The sequence below is a fragment of the Pseudophryne corroboree genome, chromosome 2, assembly GCF_028390025.1.
Source record: "Pseudophryne corroboree isolate aPseCor3 chromosome 2, aPseCor3.hap2, whole genome shotgun sequence".
NCBI classification, from domain to species: Eukaryota; Metazoa; Chordata; class Amphibia; order Anura; family Myobatrachidae; genus Pseudophryne; species Pseudophryne corroboree.
In genome coordinates, this window is record NC_086445.1 from 912,578,476 (window position 1) to 912,584,616 (window position 6,141).

Here is a 6,141-nt window from a genome sequence, read left to right on the forward strand (position 1 = left end):
ACTTGCATTTATTTCTACTAAGTACTTGTCATGCATTTCTGAAAAAAGAGGTTATAATGTCCACCAATATCTAATAAAAACCACTAAAGGTGCATACACACTGGGCGTTTATGCCCAGCGTGTATGCACAGCGAGTGTGTATGGGCCTTAAGTCAGGAAAAGGTTAAAGTTTTACCACACATTTCTGGCAATAAAGGTTATATAGTCCATTTGGGCCTTTCATTATCTCTGCCTATGTTTTGCTAACTGATAAATGTATCTGATATTTGTAATCTCTTTTTTTCTGAATAAGCTTACATACTGTAGAACCATTGTAAACAGTCAGTATACATGTGCCTGTGATCAATCAATTTTCCTTATAAGGGGCCATTATTGTTTTTCCCAATTTGATGTACCAACATATGCTTTGGACTTTATTTAAAAGGCCATAGGAATTTGAGGGCACATTTTGAATATACAAATTACTGATGTGTTAACCTATTGCTCATTAATTATCACCTACTGCTTAAGGTGCTTGCACTTATTTCTACTAAGTACTTGTCATGCATTTCTGATAAAAGAGGTTATAATATCCACCAATACTTAATAAAAAATCATTGTCTGGAAAAAGGTGAACGTTTTACCACACATTTCTGGCAAAAAAAGGTAATGATGTTTACAAACCACCTGGTAGAAATATCTGTCATACATTTCTATTAAAATTTTTCTCTCCACACCCCATCTCTCTCATCCAATGTCCTCTATAACCGTATATGACATTGGACAGCAGAAGTGGGGGTGCACCCTCTCTAGCCCTACTTATCCGAGAACGCTCTCATCCATTGCCAGACATCAAGTTCCCTGCAATGCACACTGTAACAGGGACTTGGGGCAGACTAGTGGGACAGTAGAAGTTCTCACTTTTGGTATACATGCCAAAACCATACACTCTCTCATTTGTTGGGTCACAATACTACTGCCACACTTCACTGGCCATGCCGAAATCCATCTGATCTTGGAAGCAAAGCAGTGATAGGCCTGATCAGTACAAGGTTAGGTGACTACCTTGGAATATCAGGTGCAGTAGCACTATTTTCCAGCAAACAGCAGAAGTGGTGGAGGAAACATTGGGTTTACCTCTACATATCTACATCCTCTTGTTAGGAATAGAAATCTAATGACACATATTCAAATACCAAAAAATGAAACTTTGCTCAGCTGATTACCCACATCACCAAAGGAGCAATTATCAAGGAGTTTACACGATATTCATTTAATTTTATAACAGTAGTAAATGTACTCCTGATACACTTAGATATCATATATAGATATCATATATATCTCTGTTTTGAAATATTTTTCACCTTAGGCGTAAATCTCAAATTGACACTGTCCACTATGGAATATGATTAGTATCAATAGAGGGCATTTAAACCCTAATATTTACATAATTTAAGCTTCCTATAGACGTTTGTTTTTATACTAAAGTCTATGTCGATGCTTTTTCTTATGATTAACTTTAATAAACGTTAAGTTTTAACATATTTCATATTTCCAAAGTGTGCCCCAACACAGAGTCTTTCTTTTTCCTTCCAAAACTACGACTTGTATTACTGACTCTGGGAGCACCACCAACATATACATATACACAATAGATACCCATAATAGGGATCATTTATTTGTTACATATTGTTGGTCTCTGCAAAAAGTCATATGCAAAACCCTCTGCAAACAGAAATCCAGAGCGGTGTGCAAACCCCACTAAGCCTACCCTGAGTAACATAGCCAGAATCAAAAACTTTATTCCCTCAGATCTGCCAAAAGTCATCCATGCATTTGTATCATCTCATTTAGACTACTGCAATGCCCTCTACCTTGGTCTCCCAGCAAAAGAATTGCACTGCTTACAGCTGGTACAAAACACAGATGCCAGCCTGTTAACCAACCAGCCCCATTCTATCCACATAACACCCATTCTCTACTCCTTCCACTTGTTGCCTTGTTGCGAATTATCTTCAAGATTGACTTATTGAGTTTTAATTAAAGCACTACATGACCAGAGCCCAAGGTACCTGAAGCAGCTTGTGATTCCATACTGTCTCACTCGATTACTGCGATCTGTAGATGAAGGGCTTTTAGCAGTACCTAGAATCTCTCGTAATTTATCTGGGAGTCGAGCCTTTAGCTATGCAGCACCGACTATATGGAAATCACTTTCCTGCACTGTTCGAGATGCCTCCACTCTAGAACCCTTCGATAACAGACTCCAGACTTTCCTGTTTGCGCAAGCATTTCCATAATGTCCCTTTAGTATCTCCATGCTCTCTGTATTTTATGAAAAGCTTTATTGCACTTCATTGTTTCTGTACTGTATTATGTTCATTCTATCTGTTAAGCGCCTTGAGTTCTATTGGAGAAAGAACGCTATATAAATAAAATTATTATTATTAGTACATTTGCACAGCAATTATATGCTTCAATATAATAAACATTATCATTTTAGCCTGTTATTAGCACCACACAGGCTTATTGCATATTCATTTAGAGATCATTGTTTAGAGTGTCAGCTTAGAAATCAAATAATTGCTTTACATAAAAGCTAAATTAAAATGAATTGCCCTCAAACAGTTACAATATTTTTTTAACAAATTTAGGTGGTTCCTTTTTTTGATCCACTCTAACTAATCTGATGATGTATTAAGATACAACATATGATCAGGATCCTACATGACCTATTATTATCATATCAAAGCGATTTTACTGTATTAAACCAGCTGAATTAAATTATTGATTCTACTTTGAAAATTGTTCCTAAAAATGAATAACAGCTGATCCAGTTTATGGGATTGTGAACATGAGCAGAGAGAGACAAAGCATTCCTTATGCCATGCTCTCGGTCAGTCAGGCATAGGTGGTCTACGTGCCTACTTCTATTAATGTCAACGGGCCCTTTATCTGAATGGCACCCCAGACTGTACAGATATATATACACTATTACTTGGTACAATCATTACTCTAAATGTAAATCAATTAACTTTCCCATAGACAGCAGCAGCAACATAGAATAGGAGCTATTGATCTAGTTGAAGTCCTGAAAAGGTCAAGTAGACAAATGAACCTTCACAGAGATTGCATATTATTGTCAGCCTCCCTCTGATGTCACACTGTTGAGTGAAAGTTATTTTGTGCAGCGTGATGTATTTTCCGAATACAGAACTAAAACCGGCGTAGTGAGTAATAACAATAGATATCTTCATGTGGAACTAAAACCAAATAAAAAGTGCATTCATTACTACCTGTAAAACCAATACATTGGTGATATGATTAAAGGGGATGAGCATTGTAAAAAATATGGTATTGCTTTGTCAGCAACTTTTGCATGATTCTGAGTAAAAAGTGCTATGCATTTGAAAAGCAAAACAGCCCACACTATCTCCATAACAGATACATTTGTACTTTGGAAAAAATGTATTACATTCAATTTTTTATATATTTTTTTGCCATATTTTCTTGCTTATAAGTATTATTTCTAATTATAAGGTCCAGACATTTTTTTAGACATCTTCCTATAATGAACTAAGAACTGCTACAGTAACAAGTACAGTAAGCGAAATCGTGCTGTTAAATACATCTTTGTGCTCCTGCTACAATAGTTACAAAATATTAAAGTGTTATAATTTTTTCGTTTTTTCTTTAAAGAACTTTTATGTTTTAAAAAATAAAATAATAACAGTGGCTAACAGCCCCAAAGGAATGAACGAATATACAGTATAAATAACTCACAAAATAAGCAAGGAGCTTTGGGTAGAGGCAGTGCCGTAACATTGCTTTACTGCACCATGTGCTGGCCACACCCCCTGAACACATGATGTCCTGCAGAGGGGGAGGGACCATCAGTAATAACAGCACTGCTGTAAGAGCTACTATATGCATGTCTGGAACATCCAAAGGATGCTATAGCGGCACTGCAGTAGCGATGCTAGCCAGATGCATGGACTGTGGGTGAGCGGTGATGTCACCCACACACCCCTATTTACGGCCATGGGTAGAGGGCAGGGATGGACTAGCCCACAGGGGTACAGGGGAAACCCCCAGTGAACCCCACTGACTTGTGCCCCACCCCTCCTCTAGAGATCAGGTTCCAGACTGTGAACTAATTATACATTATACACATCTTACCTTATACTGCACAGAACTATGATGTATTTTCTACAGTGCATTCCTGTTATTAATCTGGTACATTATTATGCATGCACTAGCAGTGTTTACTATATATATAATTATAAAGGGGCCCAGCCCATTAACTCTTTAAAGGTTATGTAAAACAATGTGATGGATGGCCACACCCTCTCTGGAGACTAGCCACACCCCTACACATTGGCCCCTACCTCTGCATCCCCCCGGTGGGCCCTTCATTCCCCATTCCGACACTGGAAGAGGGCACAATAAAGTAGTATAAAACAACAGTCTAACACAGACTTTATTGTATGACTGGCAGTGGCACATAGTGCAAGAATTAAATTGATTAAAATATATATTTTTTAAATTACGTGAAAGGGAGTAAGATGGAAGGGAATAAAGGACAGGATCACAACCACCATGACTCAGAATGATGAAAGGAGGAAATATTTGTGCATAGTAAATAGCTACAATTAATGTAGCACATACTGTATACAATGTTAACTTTGCTGCATACTACAGGAACAGTAAGGGTTATTTCTGATGCCGCAAAACTAAGGGCCGCAAATCAAATGATGTCTTGTGATTTATGGGAAGTGCATGAATTAGTGCATCAAGATGGCAGCATCTGCAGTAGCGGAAACAACTGTTATTCTAATTGGAGCATCAGGAGATTTTATTTTTAGCTGATAGGATGCTTGAGCCAGCTTAAAACTTTTTTAAACACTTTATCAAATTCATTGGAATTTTTAAAAATGAAGATTTAAAAAAAAAAAATCAAGGTAAAGTTGAACAACAGATTTGACTGTGGCCGAGCCTATTCAACCACATTCAATATGATCGTGACAGTTCACACATGTTAATGAGATTTCAGAACATGAACCTAGAGCACCAAAGACAGAAGCAAACAGCAAAATAAACCTGGATTGTATTGCAAACATGTTAGGAACATTCACCTGGTGAAATTCGATGCATTTTCAAAGTAGTTTAACGTTTTGGGGTATTTCTGCTTGTTGGGAATGGACTAAGCACCACATTTAAAACAAAGATTTAATTTAGTGAAATAAGATAGTTAAATGAAATTAAAGCGGTTTAATGAGCGCAATTATGGAGATATTCCCTGTTGAGTAGGGAACTTTTCTGTGTTCTTGGAGGCCAACGAGGTTGCACCAGAATATACTTTTACTGGGACATATTTTGCATATTCCATTTTGTACATTCCGAAAACTTATTTTAGGAAAGTGATCTCCAATTCAGTTATGTGTCTTAATTAAAGATGTGCGAGTTCGTATTTACCCGGATTTACTTGGATTTACCTGGCTCTCAAAACGGCATCTTATTGGCTCGTTGAAGTCACGTGTTTTGGATAGCCAATAAGAAAAATACCGATAAATCCGAACTTGTGTTAATTTGAGCGATAAGAACCGCGTAAATCCGAACCCGCACATCTCTAGTCTAAATATAATGTGATATGATTTTGTTAATTCTGAACTATTTATTTGTTTAAACACTTGACTTTTTCTTCAAAATACAGTCAATCTAATTAGTGCCTAGCCTGATAATTATTGTATGTCATGCATAAAATATATTACTGTAACAAATTTTGGCTAGGTCTTGACTATCAAAATGTTGCTTGCTGTTTTCAACATAGAACATTTTCTGTGAGAAGATTGACTCCGTCAGTGCTTTAGCTTGACTGGTTAATTATTTCACAGGTCTTCATAACACTTTTCTATGACACAGGGGAATGGAGAGGATATACTAATGTCTGATTAGCACGACTAGTTCTGTAAAATAAATATTTTTATTGATATGCAGATGATTTGCTAATTACCAAATCTATTAAAGGAAAATTAGCAGTTTTCCAAACCTCCTTTTAAAAATTGGCAGACTGTTAAATATGGAATAGAATCTGTGAAAGAGCACTGCAGTAAATTGCAGTGGAAATCACCAAACAGTTGTCACTGGTTTGCTTCAAAACCA

General features: G+C 36.7%; 1 pseudogene; it reads left to right on the forward strand.

The window, feature by feature from the left end:
* Nucleotides 1-950: 950 nt before the first annotated feature.
* LOC135052197 (5S ribosomal RNA) lies at nt 951-1,069 on the forward strand (annotated as a pseudogene).
* The last annotated feature ends 5,072 nt before the right edge of the window (nt 1,070-6,141 follow it).